This window comes from Hyla sarda, chromosome 6 (genome assembly GCF_029499605.1).
Source record: "Hyla sarda isolate aHylSar1 chromosome 6, aHylSar1.hap1, whole genome shotgun sequence".
NCBI classification, from domain to species: domain Eukaryota; kingdom Metazoa; phylum Chordata; class Amphibia; order Anura; family Hylidae; genus Hyla; species Hyla sarda.
In genome coordinates, this window is record NC_079194.1 from 127,338,914 (window position 1) to 127,366,752 (window position 27,839).

Consider the following 27,839-nt stretch of genomic DNA (forward strand, 5'->3'; position numbering starts at 1 on the left):
CAACTCCCAGCATGTCCTTACTGTAAGGGCATGCTGAGAGTTGTAGTCGTGCAGGGCGGGAGATGTGCGAGCTGGTGATAATAAATGTACTAACCCATTTTTCTTTTTTTTCTTCTCATTTCAGATCCATGTATCATGTGGACTCCTTCGGATTCGGTGGACTACTTCGATGACCAGCGTTTTTCTTTGTTTAATTTTAATAAAATGGTTAACGAGGGCTTGTGGGGGAGTGTTTTTTGTAATAACATTTTTTATAAACCTGTTGTGGTTTTTTCCTTACTTTACTTGACAGGCTTAGTAGTGGAAGCTGTCTTATAGACGGAGTCCATTACTAAGCTGGGCTTAGCGTTAGCCACAAAAACAGCTGGCGCTAACCCCCAATTATTACCCTGGTACCCAACGCCACAGGGGTGCCAGGAAGGAGCCTGTACCAACAGGCCCGGAGCATCAAAATTGGCGCTCCTGGGCCTAGGCGGTAACAGGCTGGCGTTATTTAGGCTGGGGAGCACCAGTAACAATGGTCCTCGCCCACCCTGGTAACGTCAGGCTGTTACTATTTGCTTGGTATTTGGCTGAGAATAAAAATAGGGGGTCCCTATGTGTTTTTTTTTTTTGAAATAAATAATTAAATATTATATTATTATAATTATTATTATTATATTATTAGCCCTCGTTCACCATTTTATTAACATCAAGCAAAGAAAAACGCGGGTCGTCGAAGTAGTCCACCGTATCCGAAGGAGTCCACAGGATACACGGATCTGTAGAAGAAGTAACAAAAAAAAAATGACTAAGTACATTTAGGGAGAAAAAACAGTGTTAAAAAAATGTAATAAGCACACACACACATTTTATATATATACACATTTTTTTTCAAAGCTGCATAGTGGTTGTCACGATGCCGGCTGGCAGGTAGTGGACCCTCTGTGCCAGAGAGGGATTGGCGTGGACCGTGCTAGTGGACCGGTTCTAAGCCACTACTGGTTTTCACCAGAGCCCGCCGCAAAGCGGGATGGTCTTGCTGCGGCGGTAGTGACCAGGTCGTATCCACTAGCAACGGCTCACCTCTCTGGCTGCTGAAGATAGGCGCGGTACAAGGGAGTAGGCAGAAGCAAGGTCGGACGTAGCAGAAGGTCGGGGCAGGCAGCAAGGATCGTAGTTAGGGGCAACGGCAGAAGGTCTGGAAACACAGGCAAGGAACACACAAGGAACGCTTTCACTGGCACTAAGGCAACAAGATCCGGCAAGGGAGTGCAAGGGAAGTGAGGTAATATAGGGAAGTGCACAGGTGAAAACCCTAATTGGAACCACTGCGCCAATCAGCGGCGCAGTGGCCCTTTAAATCGCAGAGACCCGGCGCGCGCGCGCCCTAGGGAGCGGGGCCGCGCGCGCCGGGACAGAACAGACGGGGAGCGAGTCAGGTAGGGGAGCCGGGGTGCGCATCGCGAGCGGGCGCTACCCGCATCGCGAATCGCATCCCGGCTGGCAGCAGGATCGCAGCGCCCCGGGTCAGAGGACGTGACCGGAGCGCTGCAGCGGAGGGAGTGAAGCGAGCGCTCCGGGGAGGAGCGGGGACCCGGAGCGCTCGGCGTAACAGTACCCCCCCCCTTGGGTCTCCCCCTCTTCTTGGAGCCTGAGAACCTGAGGAGCAGACTTTTGTCAAGGATGTTGTCCTCAGGTTCCCAGGATCTCTCTTCAGGACCACAACCCTCCCAGTCTACTAAAAAAAAATTTTTCCCTCTGACCTTTTTGGCAGCCAAAATTTCCTTGACCGAGAAGACGTCCGAGGAGCCGGAAACAGGAGTGGGAGGAACAGATTTGGGAGAAAAACGGTTGAGGATGAGTGGTTTGAGAAGAGAGACGTGAAAGGCATTAGGGATACGAAGAGAAGGAGGAAGAAGAAGTTTATAAGAGACAGGATTAATTTGACACAAAATTTTGAAAGGACCAAGATAGCGTGGTCCCAACTTGTAGCTAGGGACACGGAAGCGGACATATTTAGCGGAGAGCCATACCTTGTCTCCAGGGGAAAAAACGGGGGGAGCTCTTCTTTTCTTATCCGCGAACCTCTTCATGCGTGAAGAAGCCTGTAAGAGAGAATTTTGGGTCTCTCTCCATATAATGGAAAGGTCACGAGAAATTTCATCCACAGCGGGCAGACCAGAGGGCAAGGGGGTAGGGAGGGGGGGAAGAGGGTGACGGCCGTACACCACGAAAAATGGGGATTTGGAGGAAGATTCAGAGACCCTGAAGTTATACGAAAATTCGGCCCATGGAAGGAGATCTGCCCAGTCATCCTGGCGGGAGGAAACAAAATGTCGCAAATAATCACCCAGGATCTGGTTAATTCTTTCTACTTGTCCATTGGACTGGGGATGATATGCAGAGGAAAAATTTAATTTAATCTTGAGTTGTTTACAGAGAGCCCTCCAGAATTTAGACACGAATTGGACCCCTCTATCCGAGACAATCTGCGTAGGCAACCCGTGAAGACGAAAAATGTGTACAAAAAATTGTTTAGCCAACTGAGGCGCAGAAGGAAGACCAGGAAGAGGGATGAAATGTGCCATTTTGGAGAATCGATCAACGACCACCCAAATAACGGTGTTGCCACGGGAAGGGGGTAAATCAGTAATAAAATCCATACCAATCAGAGACCAAGGCTGTTCGGGGACAGGCAGAGGATGAAGAAAACCAGCGGGCTTCTGGCGAGGAGTCTTATCCCGGGCACAGATAGTGCAGGCTCGCACAAAGTCCCCAACATCCGTCTCCAGAGTCGGCCACCAATAGAAGCGGGAGATGAGTTGCACAGATTTCTTGATGCCCGCATGACCTGCGAGATGGGAGGAGTGACCCCATTTGAGGATTCCGAGGCGTTGGCGTGGAGAAACAAAGGTCTTTCCTGGAGGAGTCTGCCTGATGGAGGCAGGAGAAGTGGAGATCAGGCAGTCAGGTGGAATGATGTGTTGCGGAGGGAGATCAACTTCTGAGGCATCCGAGGAACGAGAGAGAGCATCGGCCCTAATGTTCTTATCGGCAGGACGAAAGTGAATCTCAAAATTAAATCGGGCAAAGAACAGAGACCACCGGGCCTGGCGAGGATTCAGCCGTTGGGCCGACTGGAGGTAGGAGAGGTTCTTGTGGTCGGTGTAGATAATAACAGGAAATCTTGATCCCTCCAGCAGATGCCTCCATTCCTCAAGTGCTAATTTAATGGCTAGAAGCTCTCGATCCCCGATGGAGTAGTTCCTCTCCGCTGGAGAGAAGGTCCTAGAGAAAAAACCACAAGTGACAGCATGCCCGGAAGGATTTTTTTGTAGAAGAACAGCTCCAGCTCCTACTGAGGAGGCATCAACCTCCAATAGGAAGGGTTTGGAAGGGTCAGGTCTGGAGAGCACGGGAGCCGAAGAAAAGGCAGACTTGAGTCGTTTAAAGGAGTCTTCTGCTTGAGGAGGCCAGGACTTGGGATCAGCATTTTTCTTGGTTAAAGCCACGATAGGAGCCACAATGGTAGAAAAATGTGGAATAAATTGCCTGTAATAATTGGCGAACCCCAAAAAGCGTTGGATAGCACGGAGTCCGGAGGGGCGTGGCCAATTTAAGACGGCAGAGAGTTTGTCTGGATCCATCTGTAGTCCCTGGCCAGAGACCAAATATCCTAGAAAAGGAAGAGATTGGCATTCAAACAGACATTTCTCAATTTTGGCATAGAGTTGGTTGTCACGAAGTCTCTGAAGAACCATACGGACATGCTGGCGGTGTTCTTCTAGATTGGCAGAAAAAATTAGGATATCGTCCAGATATACCACAACACAGGAGTATAACAGATCACGAAAAATTTCATTGACAAAGTCTTGGAAGACGGCAGGGGCATTGCACAGTCCAAAGGGCATGACCAGATACTCAAAGTGTCCATCTCTGGTGTTAAATGCCGTTTTCCACTCGTCCCCCTCTCTGATGCGGATGAGGTTATAGGCGCCTCTTAAGTCCAATTTAGTGAAGATGTGGGCACCTTGGAGGCGATCAAAGAGTTCAGAGATGAGGGGTAAGGGGTAGCGGTTCTTAACCGTGATTTTATTAAGACCGCGGTAGTCAATGCAAGGACGTAGGGAGCCATCTTTTTTGGACACAAAGAAAAATCCGGCTCCGGCAGGAGAGGAGGATTTACGGATAAAGCCCTTTTTTAGATTCTCCTGGACGTATTCGGACATGGCAAGAGTCTCTGGGGCAGAGAGAGGATAAATTCTGCCCCGGGGTGGAGTAGTACCCGGGAGGAGGTCGATAGGGCAATCATAAGGCCTGTGAGGAGGTAGAGTCTCAGCTTGTTTTTTGCAGAAAACATCCGCGAAGTCCATATAGGCCTTAGGGAGACCGGTTACTGGAGGAACCACAGAGTTACGGCAAGGGTTACTGGGAACCGGTTTTAGACAGTTCTTGGAACAAGAGGACCCCCAACTCTTGATCTCCCCAGTGGACCAATCCAGGGTTGGGGAATGAAGTTGAAGCCAGGGAAGTCCAAGAAGAATCTCCGAGGTGCAATTGGGGAGGACCAAAAGTTCAATCCTCTCATGATGAGATCCGATGCTCATAAGAAGGGGCTCCGTGCGGAAACGTATGGTACAGTCCAATCTTTCATTATTTACACAATTGATGTAGAGGGGTCTGGCGAGACTGGTCACTGGGATGTTGAACCTGTTGACGAGAGAGGCCAAAATAAAATTTCCTGCAGATCCAGAGTCCAAGAAGGCCACTGTAGAGAAGGAGAAGGCAGAGGCAGACATCCGCACAGGCACAGTAAGACGTGGAGAAGCAGAGTAGACATCAAGGACTGTCTCACCTTTGTGCGGAGTCAGCGTACGTCTTTCCAGGCGGGGAGGACGGATAGGACAATCCCTCAGGAAGTGTTCGGTACTAGCACAGTACAGGCAGAGGTTCTCCATACGGCGTCGTGTCCTCTCTTGAGGTGTCAGGCGAGACCGGTCGACCTGCATAGCCTCCACGGCGGGAGGCACAGGAACAGATTGCAGGGGACCAGAGGAGAGAGGAGCCGAGGAGACGAAACGCCTCGTGCGAACAGAGTCCATATCTTGGCGGAGTTCCTGACGCCTTTCAGAAAAACGCATGTCAATGCGAGTGGCTAGGTGAATAAGTTCATGTAGATTAGCAGGAATTTCTCGTGCGGCCAGAACATCTTTAATGTTGCTGGATAGGCCTTTTTTGAAGGTCGCGCAGAGGGCCTCATTATTCCAGGACAATTCTGAAGCAAGTGTACGGAATTGTACGGCATACTCGCCAACGGAAGAATTACCCTGGACCAGGTTCAACAGGGCAGTCTCAGCAGAAGAGGCTCGGGCAGGTTCCTCAAAGACACTTCGGATTTCCGAGAAGAAGGAGTGTACAGAGGCAGTGACGGGGTCATTGCGGTCCCAGAGCGGTGTGGCCCATGACAGGGCTTTTCCGGACAGAAGACTGACTACGAAAGCCACCTTAGACCTTTCAGTGGGAAACAGGTCCGACATCATCTCCAGATGCAGGGAACATTGGGAAAGAAAGCCACGGCAAAACTTAGAGTCCCCATCAAATTTATCCGGCAAGGATAAGCGTATCCCAGGAGCGGCCACTCGCTGCGGAGGAGGTGCAGGAGCTGGCGGAGGAGATGACTGCTGAAGCTGTGGTAGCAACTGTTGTAGCATAACGGTCAGTTGAGACAGCTGTTGGCCTTGTTGCGCTATCTGTTGTGACTGCTGGGCGACCACCGTGGTGAGGTCAGCGACAACTGGCAGAGGAACTTCAGCGGGATCCATGGCCGGATCTACTGTCACGATGCCGGCTGGCAGGTAGTGGACCCTCTGTGCCAGAGAGGGATTGGCGTGGACCGTGCTAGTGGACCGGTTCTAAGCCACTACTGGTTTTCACCAGAGCCCGCCGCAAAGCGGGATGGTCTTGCTGCGGCGGTAGTGACCAGGTCGTATCCACTAGCAACGGCTCACCTCTCTGGCTGCTGAAGATAGGCGCGGTACAAGGGAGTAGGCAGAAGCAAGGTCGGACGTAGCAGAAGGTCGGGGCAGGCAGCAAGGATCGTAGTCAGGGGCAACGGCAGAAGGTCTGGAAACACAGGCAAGGAACACACAAGGAACGCTTTCACTGGCACTAAGGCAACAAGATCCGGCAAGGGAGTGCAAGGGAAGTGAGGTAATATAGGGAAGTGCACAGGTGAAAACCCTAATTGGAACCACTGCGCCAATCAGCGGCGCAGTGGCCCTTTAAATCGCAGAGACCCGGCGCGCGCGCGCCCTAGGGAGCGGGGCCGCGCGCGCCGGGACAGAACAGACGGGGAGCGAGTCAGGTAGGGGAGCCGGGGTGCGCATCGCGAGCGGGCGCTACCCGCATCGCGAATCGCATCCCGGCTGGCAGCAGGATCGCAGCGCCCCGGGTCAGAGGACGTGACCGGAGCGCTGCAGCGGAGGGAGTGAAGCGAGCGCTCCGGGGAGGAGCGGGGACCCGGAGCGCTCGGCGTAACAGTGGTGTTCTGTAGTCATTATTTGTTTTTTGCATATGTGTGCTAAAAAAATGGTATTTAAAAGTGATTTATTGGTTTTTGCTCATGTAAGCCAAATTTATCAACCCCCTGTGATAGTATGATAAATATGTCATACATAAGCACAAAAATAGCAAGAAAAAAATGACTACAGAACTTGCTTACCAAAGCAACGATGATAAATGTCCCCCATTGTCCATATGCCTGATGCTTCTTATTGCTGATCCATGCTCCTTGTTTTTACATGGCTCTGGTTCTGTGCAAACTGCTAAAACTATTGCTGTCACTGTTTTAAAGGATAGGGGATAAGATGCCTGATCGCAGGAGTCCAACAGCTGGGGACCCCGGGATCATGCACGCGGCACCCCGTTTGTAATCAGTCCCCGGAGCGTGTTCGCTCCGGGTCTGATTACGGTCGACCGCAGGGCCGGTGGCGTGTGACGTCACGCCTCCGCCCCCGTGTGACGTCAAGCTCCGCCCCTCAATGCAAGCCTACGGGAGGGGACTCCCGCAATCAGGCATCTTATCCCCTATCCTTTGGATAGGGGATAAGATGTGTAAGCACCGGAGTACCCCTTTAAGGCTACCAATCTGATCCTGTTAGCCAATCTGATCCTGACCATCCAGAAGGCTTTGTGGTCAGTGCTTGGACGTAAAATGTAAAAGCCTCCTTGGGATAACTTGTGCTCATCCTCAGAAGGTCAATGAACCTATGACCCTGGGGGACCCAGGGTCACTAATACCCTTATTTTATTCCCACCCCTAAAACTTAACTTTTATTGAGTGAAAAATAATATAATTTAAGATGAATAACACTGGTTAGAAGCACTGGCCTCTGTGTGTTCAATATTTGATCATATCATCACGTCCAGTGTTCACACTGTTAGGTTATCACACTATGATCACTATGCAGTACCACTATAGTTCCACACACATGGGACTCCGCAGTTAAAACAGCAGAAATGCCCCCTTAAATTATATAATTTTTCACTCAATAAATGTAAAGTTTTAGGGCTGGGAATAAAATAAGGGAATTAGTGACCCTGGGTCCCCCAGGGTCATAGGTTCATTGATCAGCATTAACCATAACCCATTCTAGGGGTTGTTTTTATCCTCAGAAGGTAACACATTGACTGCTCAGTATTCATAGTTCCATACTTCACTGAATTCAAGAGATTGTTCATTTATAGTTAATCCCTTTTTACCGTCAGCCAAAATCTCTGGGAATTTCACCAAAGTTTAGGTGGACTGGGAGCCGCAGATGTTTAGTGTGGTCCTAAGAGAATAGGTTCATGTGAAGGTGAAGATCAAAATGCACTGGAGACAAGAAGAAAATGTTTTTGAAGGTGAAGAGGCGAGTAGAGTAACAAGCAGCAACCATATTATTCTCTTACTGTTAACATGTTATTTGATTTGGGAATTGTATTGATCAAAAATGGCCTGAGAAAGCAATGAGAATGTTTGTGGGGGAGTAGGAGTGTGAAGGGTTAGTCACCTACGGTGGATGTATTTGTATTTGGGGTGAACTTGCTCAAGGTTGACCTGTTGGCACCACTGGCCTCACATCAGTGAGATCCCTGTTTTATCAAGAAGATACAATAGCAGTACAGGTGCTTCTGAATTTGACATAAGTGTCATAAATGCCATCGTGTACTCGCACTATTTTTAAGAAAAATGTTTCAGTTTTGTAAAACGACGTTGATTTTTGTGTTTATTTTGTGTAAGCTACAGGAAAAAGGGTAACAAAATTAGTATGCGTGAATTCACCCTTATGGTCTGCTTCTAATTGTTATTTTTGTTTTGCTCATTAGAACATTGTTTTTCTTGTAATTTTTTTCTATTTGGAACTAATTTAATAATATTCCTAGTGGACGTGAAATTTAAATGAGTTTATTTCAGATTTTTAGACCACACAGAACTTTCATCAATATGCAAATGTATGCTCATCAGGTCAGCCAGACATTGATGCAATTAAATTGTAAATTAAATAGGGGCTGTAGTGACACAGAGAGAAAAATGAATGCCTGTCATTAGTATGTTTAGAGCAAAGGCAAAACATTTTTTTTTCAGTGCCCACATTTGTCACGATGCCGGATCGCAGCGCCCCGGGTCAGAGGACTGTCACGATGCCGGCTGGCAGGTAGTGGACCCTCTGTGCCAGAGAGGGATTGGCGTGGACCGTGCTAGTGGACCGGTTCTAAGCCACTACTGGTTTTCACCAGAGCCCGCCGCAAAGCGGGATGGTCTTGCTGCGGCGGTAGTGACCAGGTCGTATCCACTAGCAACGGCTCACCTCTCTGGCTGCTGAAGATAGGCGCGGTACAAGGGAGTAGGCAGAAGCAAGGTCGGACGTAGCAGAAGGTCGGGGCAGGCAGCAAGGATCGTAGTCAGGGGCAACGGCAGAAGGTCTGGAAACACTGGCAAGGAACACACAAGGAACGCTTTCACTGGCACTAAGGCAACAAGATCCGGCAAGGGAGTGCAAGGGAAGTGAGGTAATATAGGGAAGTGCACAGGTGAAAACCCTAATTGGAACCACTGCGCCAATCAGCGGCGCAGTGGCCCTTTAAATCGCAGAGACCCGGCGCGCGCGCGCCCTAGGGAGCGGGGCCGCGCGCGCCGGGACAGAACAGACGGGGAGCGAGTCAGGTAGGGGAGCCGGGGTGCGCATCGCGAGCGGGCGCTACCCGCATCGCGAATCGCATCCCGGCTGGCAGCAGGATCGCAGCGCCCCGGGTCAGAGGACGTGACCGGAGCGCTGCAGCGGAGGGAGTGAAGCGAGCGCTCCGGGGAGGAGCGGGGACCCGGAGCGCTCGGCGTAACAGTACCCCCCCCCTTGGGTCTCCCCCTCTTCTTGGAGCCTGAGAACCTGAGGAGCAGACTTTTGTCAAGGATGTTGTCCTCAGGTTCCCAGGATCTCTCTTCAGGACCACAACCCTCCCAGTCTACTAAAAAAAAAATTTTCCCTCTGACCTTTTTGGCAGCCAAAATTTCCTTGACCGAGAAGACGTCCGAGGAGCCGGAAACAGGAGTGGGAGGAACAGATTTGGGAGAAAAACGGTTGAGGATGAGTGGTTTGAGAAGAGAGACGTGAAAGGCATTAGGGATACGAAGAGAAGGAGGAAGAAGAAGTTTATAAGAGACAGGATTAATTTGACACAAAATTTTGAAAGGACCAAGATAGCGTGGTCCCAACTTGTAGCTAGGGACACGGAAGCGGACATATTTAGCGGAGAGCCATACCTTGTCTCCAGGGGAAAAAACGGGGGGAGCTCTTCTTTTCTTATCCGCGAACCTCTTCATGCGTGAAGAAGCCTGTAAGAGAGAATTTTGGGTCTCTCTCCATATAATGGAAAGGTCACGAGAAATTTCATCCACAGCGGGCAGACCAGAGGGCAAGGGGGTAGGGAGGGGGGGAAGAGGGTGACGGCCGTACACCACGAAAAATGGGGATTTGGAGGAAGATTCAGAGACCCTGAAGTTATACGAGAATTCGGCCCATGGAAGGAGATCTGCCCAGTCATCCTGGCGGGAGGAAACAAAATGTCGCAAATAATCACCCAGGATCTGGTTAATTCTTTCTACTTGTCCATTGGACTGGGGATGATATGCAGAGGAAAAATTTAATTTAATCTTGAGTTGTTTACAGAGAGCTCTCCAGAATTTAGACACGAATTGGACCCCTCTATCCGAGACAATCTGCGTAGGCAACCCGTGAAGACGAAAAATGTGTACAAAAAATTGTTTAGCCAACTGAGGCGCAGAAGGAAGACCAGGAAGAGGGATGAAATGTGCCATTTTGGAGAATCGATCAACGACCACCCAAATAACGGTGTTGCCACGGGAAGGGGGTAAATCAGTAATAAAATCCATACCAATCAGAGACCAAGGCTGTTCGGGGACAGGCAGAGGATGAAGAAAACCAGCGGGCTTCTGGCGAGGAGTCTTATCCCGGGCACAGATAGTGCAGGCTCGCACAAAGTCCCCAACATCCGTCTCCAGAGTCGGCCACCAATAGAAGCGGGAGATGAGTTGCACAGATTTCTTGATGCCCGCATGACCTGCGAGATGGGAGGAGTGACCCCATTTGAGGATTCCGAGGCGTTGGCGTGGAGAAACAAAGGTCTTTCCTGGAGGAGTCTGCCTGATGGAGGCAGGAGAAGTGGAGATCAGGCAGTCAGGTGGAATGATGTGTTGCGGAGGGAGATCAACTTCTGAGGCATCCGAGGAACGAGAGAGAGCATCGGCCCTAATGTTCTTATCGGCAGGACGAAAGTGAATCTCAAAATTAAATCGGGCAAAGAACAGAGACCACCGGGCCTGGCGAGGATTCAGCCGTTGGGCCGACTGGAGGTAGGAGAGGTTCTTGTGGTCGGTGTAGATAATAACAGGAAATCTTGATCCCTCCAGCAGATGCCTCCATTCCTCAAGTGCTAATTTAATGGCTAGAAGCTCTCGATCCCCGATGGAGTAGTTCCTCTCCGCTGGAGAGAAGGTCCTAGAGAAAAAACCACAAGTGACAGCATGCCCGGAAGAATTTTTTTGTAGAAGAACAGCTCCAGCTCCTACTGAGGAGGCATCAACCTCCAATAGGAAGGGTTTGGAAGGGTCAGGTCTGGAGAGCACGGGAGCCGAAGAAAAGGCAGACTTGAGTCGTTTAAAGGAGTCTTCTGCTTGAGGAGGCCAGGACTTGGGATCAGCATTTTTTTTGGTTAAAGCCACGATAGGAGCCACAATGGTAGAAAAATGTGGAATAAATTGCCTGTAATAATTGGCGAACCCCAAAAAGCGTTGGATAGCACGGAGTCCGGAGGGGCGTGGCCAATTTAAGACGGCAGAGAGTTTGTCTGGATCCATCTGTAGTCCCTGGCCAGAGACCAAATATCCTAGAAAAGGAAGAGATTGGCATTCAAACAGACATTTCTCAATTTTGGCATAGAGTTGGTTGTCACGAAGTCTCTGAAGAACCATACGGACATGCTGGCGGTGTTCTTCTAGATTGGCAGAAAAAATTAGGATATCGTCCAGATATACCACAACACAGGAGTATAACAGATCACGAAAAATTTCATTGACAAAGTCTTGGAAGACGGCAGGGGCATTGCACAGTCCAAAGGGCATGACCAGATACTCAAAGTGTCCATCTCTGGTGTTAAATGCCGTTTTCCACTCGTCCCCCTCTCTGATGCGGATGAGGTTATAGGCGCCTCTTAAGTCCAATTTAGTGAAGATGTGGGCACCTTGGAGGCGATCAAAGAGTTCAGAGATGAGGGGTAAGGGGTAGCGGTTCTTAACCGTGATTTTATTAAGACCGCGGTAGTCAATGCAAGGACGTAGGGAGCCATCTTTTTTGGACACAAAGAAAAATCCGGCTCCGGCAGGAGAGGAGGATTTACGGATAAAGCCCTTTTTTAGATTCTCCTGGACGTATTCGGACATGACAAGAGTCTCTGGGGCAGAGAGAGGATAAATTCTGCCCCGGGGTGGAGTAGTACCCGGGAGGAGGTCGATAGGGCAATCATAAGGCCTGTGAGGAGGTAGAGTCTCAGCTTGTTTTTTGCAGAAAACATCCGCGAAGTCCATATAGGCCTTAGGGAGACCGGTTACTGGAGGAACCACAGAGTTACGGCAAGGGTTACTGGGAACCGGTTTTAGACAGTTCTTGGAACAAGAGGACCCCCAACTCTTGATCTCCCCAGTGGACCAATCCAGGGTTGGGGAATGAAGTTGAAGCCAGGGAAGTCCAAGGAGAATCTCCGAGGTGCAATTGGGAAGGACCAAAAGTTCAATCCTCTCATGATGAGATCCGATGCTCATAAGAAGGGGCTCCGTGCGGAAACGTATGGTACAGTCCAATCTTTCATTATTTACACAATTGATGTAGAGGGGTCTGGCGAGACTGGTCACTGGGATGTTGAACCTGTTGACGAGAGAGGCCAAAATAAAATTTCCTGCAGATCCAGAGTCCAAGAAGGCCACTGTAGAGAAGGAGAAGGCAGAGGCAGACATCCGCACAGGCACAGTAAGACGTGGAGAAGCAGAGTAGACATCAAGGACTGTCTCACCTTTGTGCGGAGTCAGCGTACGTCTTTCCAGGCGGGGAGGACGGATAGGACAATCCCTCAGGAAGTGTTCGGTACTAGCACAGTACAGGCAGAGGTTCTCCATACGGCGTCGTGTCCTCTCTTGAGGTGTCAGGCGAGACCGGTCGACCTGCATAGCCTCCACGGCGGGAGGCACAGGAACAGATTGCAGGGGACCAGAGGAGAGAGGAGCCGAGGAGACGAAACGCCTCGTGCGAACAGAGTCCATATCTTGGCGGAGTTCCTGACGCCTTTCAGAAAAACGCATGTCAATGCGAGTGGCTAGGTGAATAAGTTCATGTAGATTAGCAGGAATTTCTCGTGCGGCCAGAACATCTTTAATGTTGCTGGATAGGCCTTTTTTGAAGGTCGCGCAGAGGGCCTCATTATTCCAGGACAATTCTGAAGCAAGTGTACGGAATTGTACGGCATACTCGCCAACGGAAGAATTACCCTGGACCAGGTTCAACAGGGCAGTCTCAGCAGAAGAGGCTCGGGCAGGTTCCTCAAAGACACTTCGGATTTCCGAGAAGAAGGAGTGTACAGAGGCAGTGACGGGGTCATTGCGGTCCCAGAGCGGTGTGGCCCATGACAGGGCTTTTCCGGACAGAAGACTGACTACGAAAGCCACCTTAGACCTTTCAGTGGGAAACAGGTCCGACATCATCTCCAGATGCAGGGAACATTGGGAAAGAAAGCCACGGCAAAACTTAGAGTCCCCATCAAATTTATCCGGCAAGGATAAGCGTATCCCAGGAGCGGCCACTCGCTGCGGAGGAGGTGCAGGAGCTGGCGGAGGAGATGACTGCTGAAGCTGTGGTAGCAACTGTTGTAGCATAACGGTCAGTTGAGACAGCTGTTGGCCTTGTTGCGCTATCTGTTGTGACTGCTGGGCGACCACCGTGGTGAGGTCAGCGACAACTGGCAGAGGAACTTCAGCGGGATCCATGGCCGGATCTACTGTCACGATGCCGGATCGCAGCGCCCCGGGTCAGAGGACTGTCACGATGCCGGCTGGCAGGTAGTGGACCCTCTGTGCCAGAGAGGGATTGGCGTGGACCGTGCTAGTGGACCGGTTCTAAGCCACTACTGGTTTTCACCAGAGCCCGCCGCAAAGCGGGATGGTCTTGCTGCGGCGGTAGTGACCAGGTCGTATCCACTAGCAACGGCTCACCTCTCTGGCTGCTGAAGATAGGCGCGGTACAAGGGAGTAGGCAGAAGCAAGGTCGGACGTAGCAGAAGGTCGGGGCAGGCAGCAAGGATCGTAGTCAGGGGCAACGGCAGAAGGTCTGGAAACACTGGCAAGGAACACACAAGGAACGCTTTCACTGGCACTAAGGCAACAAGATCCGGCAAGGGAGTGCAAGGGAAGTGAGGTAATATAGGGAAGTGCACAGGTGAAAACCCTAATTGGAACCACTGCGCCAATCAGCGGCGCAGTGGCCCTTTAAATCGCAGAGACCCGGCGCGCGCGCGCCCTAGGGAGCGGGGCCGCGCGCGCCGGGACAGAACAGACGGGGAGCGAGTCAGGTAGGGGAGCCGGGGTGCGCATCGCGAGCGGGCGCTACCCGCATCGCGAATCGCATCCCGGCTGGCAGCAGGATCGCAGCGCCCCGGGTCAGAGGACGTGACCGGAGCGCTGCAGCGGAGGGAGTGAAGCGAGCGCTCCGGGGAGGAGCGGGGACCCGGAGCGCTCGGCGTAACAACATTACTTTAAAGTGACAGTAACTCTGCAGTCTGTCCTATCTCCATTTTGCTGTTCATTAAAATATCTGGGCTATTACAGTTATCAGGCAACACAGGCTTAAAAGAAGCTAAGTTTAGTGTTCTGCACTGAAATGAGACACCTACCAACTTTAAGTCTCATATCTCCAGTTCTGAAAAATACTAAAACATTTGTGTTCATAAATGACTGATTTATTTATTGTTTGCCGTCCTCCAGCCTAGTGCTAGAAAACGTGATAGCAGAAATATGAAGTCCAATACAAAACTCTAGAGGGTAACACCATAAACCCAAAATACAACAATAAACATGCTTTATGAAAGGAATACTAACAAGTACAAAAGTAGTACTAAAACTACTGGAACCATAAGCAAGCTGTGAGATATTACATATTCTCGCCCAAATGCCAGCGAGATGGATGTGGGTAGGTCCCATACCAGTCACTAGGAATAAACCGGCACTGTGAAAGTAACTCAACAACCAACAGTAAAACCAATAGTACACCACATAACCAGCTACTTCTATCAATGGGAAGATGATTCCTGAAGAGGAAGGGATGTGGGCCCACCTTAACATAAATAGTCTTGCCACCACGTCCTTAGCACTAGCCCAGGAACTAAAAGCCACAGACCCTCTATTTTCCCTATTAACATTTAAGTGGGCACTGTCAGATTTAAAAACTTATCATATGTTGTACATCTTGGTAAAACAATAGTTTTTCTTACATACTTCTTTGAAAAGTATTTTTCACATTTTATTAAAGAAAACTGCCTTTGAAAATCCCACCACTAGGGGTCACTATACCTCCTGGGACACTGATGAGTCCAACAGCAGCATGAGTGTGTCCAAGGGTCATGGACACAAGATGGCTGATTGACAAGGCTGCATAAAATAAATCAGTGGTAACTCCTTTAAAGGGGACCTGTCATGTCTCCTACGTGCTCTGGGTCCTCTCCTCCCAGCCTCTCCTGCTTGATTGACATTTCCAGTGCCAGAAACTTCATGCAATTTCCGGGACTCAGTCTGTCAGTCAAGTAGAATGGCGGCGGCAGCGTGGGCTCCGACTACGGGACTACTTACCCAGCGGTAATCAGTCACTATTAAAGTTTTTAACAACATTCAAGGAAGTTTATTTGCACAGCTTGTGCCTGTCATCTAAAAGGTACTGAGGAGGGCCAATGGCAACATTTGTGTGTTTGAAATGCATCAGGATGACAGAAATAAAAAGATCTTAAGAAAAGCTAGTAAGTTAGAACCCTAATGCTTAGGGCATAACCATAGAATGCAGAAGTAGGATTCACCAGTGGGCTCTATTGCCCAGTAGTATTTTACATGATGCATCATTTTTGGGAGGCCCTCTTACAGACTATTCATTGGGTCCCCAGAGCTTCAACTTACATCTGTTCTATTGCTAATAAATTCGGAGATGTATCCTATATCTTGTGTCTTCTCTTTCCAAAAACCTTCCCTGAAACTGACTCCCACCCCTGCACCCCACAGAAGATTTATATGCACTTTGTCCTGCTAATTTGATCCAGCTCCCTGGTCAGATAGAGGACAGATAGAAGCAGGCAGCAGAGTCCCACAATGCCACGCTTACAATTAGCCCTAATTCCTGCTGCTTTTATATTCATGGCAATTCATATCCTCCTGGCTTTACAAATTTCTGCTTTTAATAACATCTATTGCTCATAAAGAAAACATCAGTAAGCCATTATTTCGGAGTGAGCTGAACCTGGATCACTGTGGTTTGGCAGAGATGGGCGCTCTTTTGGATCTGTGAGGCACTCAGTGTCAGTGTGCCAGGCTCTGTGAACGTCTGTGTCATTCTTGTGCAGTCTTAAGCTTTGTGATCCCATTGTGAGGAGCACCAAACTGTTAGACCAGATGCCAACTTTTAAGTTCATCTGTCACCAAAATGCTCCTTGTAGGTCTGTGGAGAAGTCATTTCAGGATCATATTATGAATAAATCTGATTATTTTTCCAGTAACTTCAGCCATCAGCCATCCTAAATTTTATTTATGTACCCTAAGCCCCTTCCGCCACAGTGACTTTTGGAGACAGCATTTAAGTTTTTATTTTTATTTTCACTTTCTAAAAACTATAACTTTTATATTTTTAAAGGGGTTATCCACCATAAGATGATTTTAGTAAATACCTGCCAGACAGTAGTGGACATGCTTAGACAGGATCCATGCTTGTCTTGGTGCTTAATGGCTGTTTTGTGAGTCCACCATAATGCTGCTGGTTTCTTTTTGTGAAATGATGGAGTTTCCTACATCCGACTACAGTCCCAGGATCCCTTATTTTTAAGAGTGAGGTCACTTTCTCTCTCACACACATCAGCCACCCCACCAATTGAAGCACACCTGGGACAATTCCCTGCAGCCCTGTAAAGAATGTTAACCCCCTAACCCAGCGGTAACTCGACTGATTGAAGCAGACAGGCTCCCTTTGAACACCTGACTAGTGATGTAATGTCTCGGGCCACACTGCAGCCTGAGAAAACCCAAGAAGACACTCATTTTGCATGCTATTAAAAATAAACATAAGAATTCCGAGATCACCATCACACACAGATACAGACACTATAATATGAACTACACTACATTTAAAGCCCCTGTATACCCCTTTAAATTGATAGAGCCTTAAAAAGGTTCTTGTTTGCAGTGCAAGTTATACTTTTTAATAGAATCCTTTTATTTACTATATAATGTATAAACTCATCAATGCACCAATGTGAATGAGACTGGCACCCAGTTAGTACTATCAAATAAAAAATAATCTTTATTTAGAGTAATTGTTGTACAAGCATAGAAAATGTCTGGCTAAAAATTTTTTAAACAGCATGTGCAGATACAAGCATGGTCACTAACTTTTAAAGGAATAACCCACATTTAAAAGTTATATGCAATGGGTGGGACATAACTAGCTGATCATCTGGGGTTCAACTGCTAGGATCCCCACCAATCACAAGAAGTGTGTTGGTATATGTCTCAGAATAACAGAGCACACCATGTATTTATTCTCTATTGGGCCTCCAAGCATTGCAGAGCCCAAACTACTTAAGGTCTTATTTTTACTTGGAACATTTTTAGTTTAAAGGGGTACTCTGCCCCTAGCATCTTATCCCCTATCCAATGACCAGCGATACAGGGGCCGGTGCATTGTGATGTCATTGCTCCACCCCTTGTTACATCACGCCCGCCCCCTTATTGCAAGTATATGGGAGGGGGCGTGACGACCACCACACCCGCTCCCATAGACTTGTATTGAGGGGCGGGCCGTGATGTAACCAGGGGGCGGAGCCATGATGTCACTATGTCCCCGCCCCCGTATCGCCAGTCATTACGCACAGAGCGTGTTTGCTCTGTGCAGTAATGATAGCGGGGTGCCACAATGGAGATCCCGGTGGTCCCCGGCGGCGGGACCTCCGCGATCTAACATCTTATCCCCTATCCTTTGGATAGGGGATAAGATGCTAGGGGCAGAGTACCCCTTTAAGAAGATTTGCTTCTACTAACTTTACTTTAATTTTACACAATGTGCCTTTTATTTATGTGTTTATCTGGATTGAGTTCATTTCAAGGCACTTTTGTAAGCTTTTTGGCTACTTTTGCCTTGTTTTTCATTCTAACATTCTTTTTCCTAAGTATTGGAAGAACCTGGATTTTATTAAAAAATGGCAGCAGGCAACACTTATTTTACTGACGTAGTTGTCTTACGTAACCCCTAAGCAATACATGATATATGTATCCATTCCAGGTGGGATATTTTTATGCTCTTGATGGATATATAGAAGACAATTATATTTTTGATTCATCCCATTAATGCCCTACCTCCCATAGTTTGGAGCCTATTAGTTGGGAGGCCTTGCCTAATAGCTTGCCTGACAGTTTTTGGTTTACAAATTGCAGGAAGGTTTAAGAGGAAATTGTCCCCCAAATGAAGGCGCTGTTCCCGCAGATTGGATATATGTACTTTATTGCAACGCGTTTTGGCCCCCGAACTGGGGTCTTCTTCAGATGACTGAGGAAGACCTTGGTTCGGGGTCAAAACGCGTTGCAATAAAGTACATATATCCAATCTGCGGGACCAGCACCTTCATTTGGGGGACAATTTCCTCTTTAACCTTCCTGCAATTTTACCGGACTGACTTTACGCGGCTAACCTGCACTTTCATTCCCACAAGCTACTGTAGGTGTTGTGCTCTTAGCGCAACACCTAAGGGTAAGGACCCTACCATATTTTCTACATCTTCCTCACCCAAGCAATCTTCACTAGGAGCACATCCTGGTGTGTGTTTTTCTCTCTCCTATTTCCTTGGTTTACAAATTGGAAAATTCACAAAAATGTTTTATTGAATTTTTTGCCACAAAAAAGCATAAGCAACATTAAATATGTGAAAACATTTAAGGCAGTGTGAACCAAGCCTTAAACTGGGATCATACTGTGTAAAATGAAAACAAAAAAACTGCAGTAAAACAGGTATAAGGCTAGGATTCTACTTGTTTTTTTTTTACCTGCGTTTTTTCCCCTGAAAAAATGCCAGAAGAAACACCAGAAAAAACACCAGTGCAATTTCTTGTGTCTGACGTTTTTTTCTGGCGTTTTTTGCATTTGAGTGGAAATGGCATTTTTGGCCCCTTTGGCATTTTTTTTTTTTAACAAAAAAAAAAAAGAAAAAAAAAAAAAGGAAGTAGGGAGGGGAAAAAATCTATTTAACAAAAAATGTTTTTTAATCTAAATTTTTATAAATTTTTAATATATTGTGTGTGTATGTGTTTCCCTTTTTTTTTCTAAATTTTTTAAATTTTTTGCATAGTACTACTATTCCCAGCATGGAACAGACTGTTCCATGATGGGAGTAGTAGTACCTGTACTAATAGACATATCGCCCCGGGAATCGTCCATAATATATTAGAGATGCGGAGCAGCTCTATACAGCGCTCACATCTCTGCTCTGTACTCTTTCAAGCATGGGGAACCACCTATTTACAAAGGAGTCCTCTTTTAGAATAGAGTAATCCAAATTAGCTAACAACTAAGCACCAAGCAGGGTTGTGTGACAGAATTGTTTTTTGAAAAAGAGCAATACATTATTATGAAGAGCAGTAAATTTGGACAGATTAGTATATACAATGTTAGGGCTCTGCCCCCCCACTGCCGGCAGTGCCGTTTGCATTGCAGAATGCGCCCTCATGCGAATCCCGGACTGCTGCTTACCTTCCACCCGATCTTCTTCTGGTCCCGCTGGCCCTTCTCCTCACGTTGCTCTGTTTTTCTTCTCTTGCCCGTCTTTGCCGACATGCGTGTCCCCGCCTCCTAGGGCCTACTTTTCTAAATTGAAAGGGCCAGTGCACCAATAATTGGAGCATGTCCCAAACCTACCCTATTTAGTTCCCGCACTTCCTCCTGTTCCCTGTGTTAAAGTCCATACAGCTCAGATAGGCACTAAGGAGATGCAGGGTGAACTCAGGGAAGCTTATCGGCTTACTGGAACTTGTAGTTGCAATTATATAGATTGATGCAGCAATGCTTGAATTTAGTAATTGACAGATTTGACTTGACTACTTGGACTGGACTGGACTTCAGAGGAATCCCCACTATGCGAAGACAAGAAACAGGTAGAGGCCGCACTCACCAATCAGGTCTTTTATTCCAATCCAGCAGGCATAACGGTGGCTACAGGCGGGGGAGCGGGATGGGAGGCGGGGAACTCCGGGACAAGGTGTTTTGTGCGACTCAGCGCACTTTCTTTAGCTGGCAAGAGAAAGTGTGCTAAGTCGCACAAAACACCTTGTCCCGGAGTTCCCCGCCTCCCATCCCGCTCCCCCGCCTGTAGCCACTGTTATGCCTGCTGGATTGGAATAAAAGACCTGATTGGTGAGTGAGGCCTCTGCCTGTTTCTTGTCTTAGCATTGTGTTCTCTATCTGGCTATGCACCTCCGCTACAGGCTTTTCCGTGAATCTCGTCCAAGTGTGTATCTTCCGCTTTGAGTGTTGCTTAATTATGTATGTTCCGGCATTCCTTCCCCTCCTGCCTATTGCTTGGAATCCCCACTATGTTTAGATCCTACCGTTTACTTTGACTTTCATCCAGTGTAGGGGTTAACTTGAAGCAGAAGCGTGGTGGCTGGACTAGGCCTCAGGCATCCTTCAGGAACACTCCACAAGCTCCTCAGACTGTCTTCACTGTACCTCAGCTGCAAGAGAGTGAGCTGAACCCTGACCTCACTATATAAGGGGGACAGTTTAGAGAGATCCCATTGGTCACTGATAAGCCACCTTTTCAGCTTGCATACTCCCATTGACAACAGGGTTACTAAGAACATTATTTAAAGTGACAAACACCTCACAAGATTAAGGAGGGATGTGGGCCCAGGGGAACACTGGAATAGAAGCCACCACACAGGACGGGCAGGTGTACAGAATAACAGATTCTGTACATGGCCACCACATTTGGACATGCTAGTATTGTCATACTGTATTAGATTTCCCATTTGGCAACAGCTGGAGACACCACCGCTGTTGTTGTATTTTCTAACAACCAGCTGGAGAGAGTATTTCAGCATTTGAGTTGCTCCATGAGCCAAATCGCCTTAAATTGTCACTCACCTAACAAAGTGAGAGCCCCAAGCTTTGAGACCAGGGAGCTGTGAAAATCCTAGTCACAATGGCCTAGGTGTTGAAAACACTGTGGGGTAGACAGCTTGCTAACGGGTAAACTGTGTTTAGTGTGATGGTTAGTGCATGTGTCTTAAAAGACAGACATGACAGCTCTCTGTTATTTCCACTTGGGGCACGCAAATTCTGTTGAGCTCGCCAGGTTATGTTATTGATCAATTTTAGCAATTAAGCACCAGGAGCAACCAAAATGCGGCTACGTGGGATAAAAACAAACACCAGTATTGGTGTCTCCAGCTGTTGCCAGACTATTTAGAACTTTTTTGTATGACAATTTTGTCATTTAAAAAAGGGCTATCGGTACCCTGGTAATGTCTGGCATTCTTTGTAGCTTTTATTTTAGCTTTGTTAAAAAATAAGACAGGCAGAAACTCTTTTTAACATAAAACACTTACAGCTATGGCATCCTGCTATGACAGCACCTTCTGTATGGAGCACACAGGTCTCCGGAGCACAGGCAACTCAGTCTGAGTGAAAAGGAAAGTAAACTTCCAATTTGGCAGCTCACAGCCATTTGTGAGGTGAATTTAAATTTGCGCAATATTTATTAAAGTTTGTGCGCCTTTTTGATAAAGTCGGTGCACTACAGCAAAAAACTGCACCCCCCCAACAAAAAAAACCACACACACAGAAAAGGACCTTGCACAGCAAAACATTGATAAATCCCCCCCAATGGGTAGCAATATATGCAGCTGATTTTGCTACCCCTTGACTTCAATGGGTAGGAAAATGTGCAGCAGCAAATATGCAGCAAAATACGGCACGTGTCACCCTACCTTATGGAACACACTATTAGATACAAAATACTGGGAATTTTTATTCCTATTTTAATGCAATTTTTTGGTTTTGATTTTAGAATGTGTGTACCCAGCTTTAGGGTCTGGTCACACATGGTGGAAATGCTGTGGAATCTCTATGCAGAAAATTTGCAGCATTTACCGTAACTGCAAAATGGATGGAATTATGAAAAAATATAGAAAAGAAAAAAAAAAAAGATAAAAACACATTATAAAAACTTTGGAAATAGTAAAAGAAAATCCCCATGAGCATAAATATCTGTAGATAATAATGCATTGTATATGGTAGTTAAATACAATAACAATGGAATTGCTTTTTTAGTAGCTCCATTTTGGACAAAAAAGGCTGCAGATCTAAGCCATTGAACCAGTGGAACTCCGGTGGAAAACAATTATTTTTTTTTTAAATCAGCTGGTACCAGAAAATTAAACATATTTGTAAATTACTTCTTTTTTAAAAAAACTTAATCCTTACAGTACTTATCAGCTGCTGTACACTACAGTGCTCTCTGCTGACACCTCTGTCCATGTCAGGAACTGTCCAGAGCAGAAGCAAATCCCCATAGCAAACCTCTCCTGCTCCTGGACAGTTCCTGACATGGACAGAGAGCAGAGAGCACTGTGGTCAGACTGAAAAGAACAACCCAACTTCCTCTGTAGTATACAGCAGCTGATAAGTAGTGGAAGGATTAAGATTTTTAAATAGAAGTCATTTACAAATCTGTATAACTTTCTGGCACCAGTTGATTAAACATCAATAAATAAATAAAAGAAATGCTTTCCACCGGAGTATCCCTTTAAGATCAAAAAAATTGTCTCTGATAGATTGACTTATGATTCCAAAAGGATATCAGCTCTAGGAAATCTTGGACCTGGGTGACAACATGCGTCCTGTCACCCGCTCACCCTCCTCACCCTACTCTCACCCTTCTCATTTACAACGCTGCCCACTTCCAGACTTGTCACACTTGTTACTGCTCACAACTCTTTGTAAGGTGAAGCAGAGAGGAAACACTTGTCTATTAATATAATGCTATTCTCTAATAAGGATTTTACCTGTCACCACTACATCTTGCAGTAAGGATGTGGATAGATAAACTGTAGGCGGCGATAAGTGTAATGCTATTACTGTTGTTTTAGGAAATTTTCAATATTTTCTGCTTGCAATGTTTTATTTATCATATAGGTGCCTATATACATTTTTGCAAACTTCCCATCTCAATCATCTCTTATAGATTTTGCACATTATTATACAGCTTGTATACATATATTGCAACCAATCAGGTTGGTTCTTTCCTTTTTTAAAGAGACCACTGAAAAATGAAAGAAGTGATCTGATTACCGTATTTTTCGCCCTATAGGACGCACCGGCATATAAGACGCATCCAATTTTAAAAGGTGCAAAATATAGAAAAAAAAGATTCTGCACCTAACAGTGATCTTTAACCTGTGGACCTGCAGATGTTGCAAAACTACAACTCCCAGCATGCCCGGACAGCCAACGGCTGTCCGGGCATGCTGGGAGTTGTAGTTTTGCAACATCTGGAGGTCCACAGGTTGAAGACCACTGGTATAGGAGGTAATACTCACGTGTCCCCGCCGCTCCGGACCCGTCACCGCTGCCCTGGATGTCGCTCCATCGCTGTCGCCGCATCCCCGGGGTGTCCCCGACGCTCCAGAAGTCTTCTTCCCCGGGATCCACGCTCTCCGTCGCCGTCATCACGTCGCAACGCACGCCACTCCTATTGGATGACGGGACGAAGGAGAGTGCCGCCATGCAGGGGATCTCAGGCATGGAGCAGACACCGAGGAGGCAGGTAAGGTCCCTCCCGGTGTCCTGTAAGCTGTTCGGGACACCGCGATTTCACCGCGGTGGTCCCGAACAGCCCGAATGAGCAGCCGGGTTAGTGTCACTTTCACTTCAGACGCGGCGGTCAGCTTTGATCGCCGCGTCTGAAGGGTTAATACAGGGCATCACCGCGATCAGTGATATCCTGTATTAGCCGCAAGTCTTGGCCGTTGATGGCCGCAGGGACTGACCCAATAGGTGTGTATTCGCCGTATAAGACGCACCAACTTTTCCCCCTCAGTTTTGGGGAAGAAAAAGTGCGTCTTATACGGCGAAAAATACGGTAGTTGTTATGGGCGACTGCTCCACTCTTCCTCTACACAGGTTTTGATAAATCTCCTCCATATTCTACTTGAACAGTTGAGTCACTTTTTTTATTTACATACATTACATTACTTTTACTGTACTGTACTGTACTGTAAAAGTGGCACTAGAAATTACTAATACTAAAAACTAAACAAATGAGTGGAAACAGGAGTCAATGTTTGTGACAAAATTATAAGAAATTGAGTGACATTGGAATTAAATTTAGAAAAACAAACAAATGTTAACCAGCACAAACACCTAGAGAAGAGAAGAAAACAAGATTACAGTGGTTAAAAACAAGCAATTATAACAAGTGGAGGACTGGATGAAAGTGATATTCAGTGATCTCCATTGGCCAAGGAGATGATGCCGGTAATGTTGTATGCAAATTGAAAACTGAAATTTGCTTAAGTGAGGCTGTTTGGTACTTTATGGTACCCACAAAAGTCGCAAAGAAAGTGCTTAAGCGCAAGTGCAACATTTTGTGCTCCTGGAGTAAGCAAAAAAAAAAAAAGCTCTAAATGCAATGATACATCTCCCTCAATGTTACTACTAAATATTGTGGCCTTCAGAACATGACTACACAAAAAATAATAAATTTTTCTTAACAGTGTTTTAAATGTGCAAAAATAGTAAACATAACATTTTTGTTATGCCACACAGTGAACAGTGTACATTTTAAAACATAAAATAAACAATGGCAGCTGATCAAGTAGTGCCATTGAAAAATGCCCCAATATAAATACATTGATGGAAAAATAAAAATATAATGCTTCTCGGAAGGTGAGGATGAATAAAAAAAATTCTCATATCAATGAGTTAAAGTGCAACTGTTACAAAAAAATACTCTATGTCAGGGATACTCAGCTACTTTTAGTAGGCATCTGCTTATCCAGGTCTGCCATCCGGTAAAGGTCCAAGCTAAACGCTAAGACCTGGTTCACACCTAGCAGCCACAGTGCCTTGCATGAAATAGGTGTTGCCTGTTGTAGAACATGATTATTACTCTACTAATAGGTCATTAATTGTTCCCCACCTGCCACACACTGTGCTCCTGGTATAATACTGCCACACACTGTGCTCCTGGTATAATACTGCCACACACTGTGCTCCTGGTATAATACTGCCACACACTGTGCTCCTGGTATAATACTGCCACACACTATGCTCCTGGTATAATACAGTCACACACTGTGCCCCTGACTACAATACTACCACACACTGTGCCCCTAATTATAATGTTGCCACACACTGCGTACCTAAATAGAATACTGTCAAACACTGGGCCCCTGATGTAATAATACCACATGCTGTGTACCTAAATAGAATGTTGTCAAACACTGTGCCTCTGAATATATAACTGCCACACACTGTGCTCCTGGTATAATACTGCCACACACTGTACTCCTGGTATAATACTGCCACACACTGTGCTTCTGGTATAACACTGCCACACACTGTACCCCTGAATATAATACTGCCACACACTGTGCCCCTGAATATAATACTGCCATACACTGTGTACCTAAATAGAATGCTGTCAAACACCGGGTCCCGGATATAATACTACTACACACTGTGTACCTAAATAGAATGCTATCAAACACTGCCTCAGAATATATAACTGCCATACACTGTGATCCTGGTATAATACTGCCACACACTGTGCCCCTGGTGTAGTACTGCCACACTCTGTGCCCCTGAATATATAACTGCCACACACTGTGCCCCATGTATAATACTGCCACACACTGTGGCCCTGAATATATAACTGCCATACACTGTGCTTCTGGTATAATACTGCCACACACTGTGCCCCTGGTATAATACTGCCACACACTGTGCCCCTGAATATATAACTGCCACACACTGTGCCTCTGAATATATAACTGCCACACACTGTGCCCCTGGTATAATACTGCCACACACTATGCCCCTGAGTATAATACTACCACACACTGTATACCTAAATAGAATGCTGTCAAACACTGTGTCCCTGATATAATACTACTACACACTGTGTACCTAAATAGAATGATATCAAACACTGCCTTTGAATATATAACTGCCATACATTGTGCTCCTGGTATAATACTGCCACACACTGTGCCCCTGGTGTAATACTGCCACACTCTGTGCCCCTGAATATATAACTGCCACACACTGTGCCCCTGGTATAATACTGCCACACACTGTGGCGCTGAATATATAACTGCCATACACTGTGCTTCTGGTATAATACTGCCACACACTGTGCCCCTGGTATAATACTGCCACATACTGTGCCCCTGAATATATAACTGCCACACACTGTGCCCCTGAATATGTAACTGCCACATACTGTGCCCCTGGTATAATACTGCCACACACTATGCCCCTGAGTATAATACTACCAAACACTGTATACCTAAATAGAATGCTGTCAAATACTGTGCCCAAGAATATATTACTGCTCCACACCGTGTGCCTGAGTATAATACTGACATACACCGCGCCTGAATATTACATTGCCACTGTGCCCTGAACTGAATTATATGTCTGCATCCCTTAAAACAATGAACAAGGTGTCTGTGCCCCCTCATTGAGTCATGCAGACTATGCCTGCCCCCCATATGAACTGTGCGCTATACCTGCCCCCCATATGATCTGTGCCGCTACACCTGCCCCCATATGAACTGTGCCACTATACCATTATGCCTGTCCCCCATATGAACTGTGCCACTATGCCTGCCCCCATATGAAATGTGCCACTATGTCTGCCCTCCATATGAACTGTGCCACTATGCCTGCTCCCCCCCATTAACTGTGCCACTATGTCTGCCCCCCATTTGAAGTGGGCCACTATGTCTGCCCCCATATGAAGTTTGCCACTATGCCTAACCTCCCCCCACAAAAAACTATGCCACTATGCCTGCCCCCCTATGAACTGTGTCACTATGCCTGTCCCCCCATATGAACTGGGCCACTATGCCTGCCCCCCATATGAAATGTGCCACTATGTCTGCCCCCCCATTGAAGTGTGCCACTATGCCTGCCACCCCCCATATGAACTGTGTCTCTATGTCTGCACCCCCCCATTTGAACTGTGCCACTATGTCTGCCCCCATATGAACTCTGCCACTATGAGCTGTCCCCCATATGAACTGTGCCTCTATCCCTGTCAACCTCCTCCCACAAAAAACTGTGCCACTATGCCTGCCACCCCCATATGAACTGTGCCACTATGTCTGCCCACATGTGAACTATGCCACTATGAGCTGTCCCCATATGAACTGTGCCCCTATGCCTGCCACCCCCCTTATAAACTGTGTCTTTATGTCTGCCCCCCATATGAACAGTGCCTCTATTCCTGACACCCCCCCATATAAACTGTGTCTCTATGTCTGCCCCCCATATAAACTGTGTCTCTATGTCTGCCCCCCATATGAACTGTGCCCCTATGCCTGCCACCCCCCCCCATATAAACTGTGTCTTTATGTCTGCCCCCCATATGAACAGTGCCTCTATTCCTGACACCCCCCATATAAACTGTGTCTCTATGTCTGCCCCCCCATATGACCTGTGGCTCTATGCCTGCCCCCCCATATAAACTGTGTCTCTATGTCTGCCCCCATATAAACTCTGCCACTATGAGCTGTCCCCCATAGAAAAACTGTGCATTTAAAACAGTGACTCTCCAGCTTTTGCAAAATTACAACTCTTATCATGTACAGACAGAAGAGCATGATGGGGGCTGTACTCCCCTGTCCCAGTACTGCTCCTCTGTCCCAGGTTTCAGCACTGCTCCATTGCTCTGGCCTTTTCCAGTTAGGTCTGTCCAGAGCAGATGATGCAGGTAGCGCTATTTGCACTGCC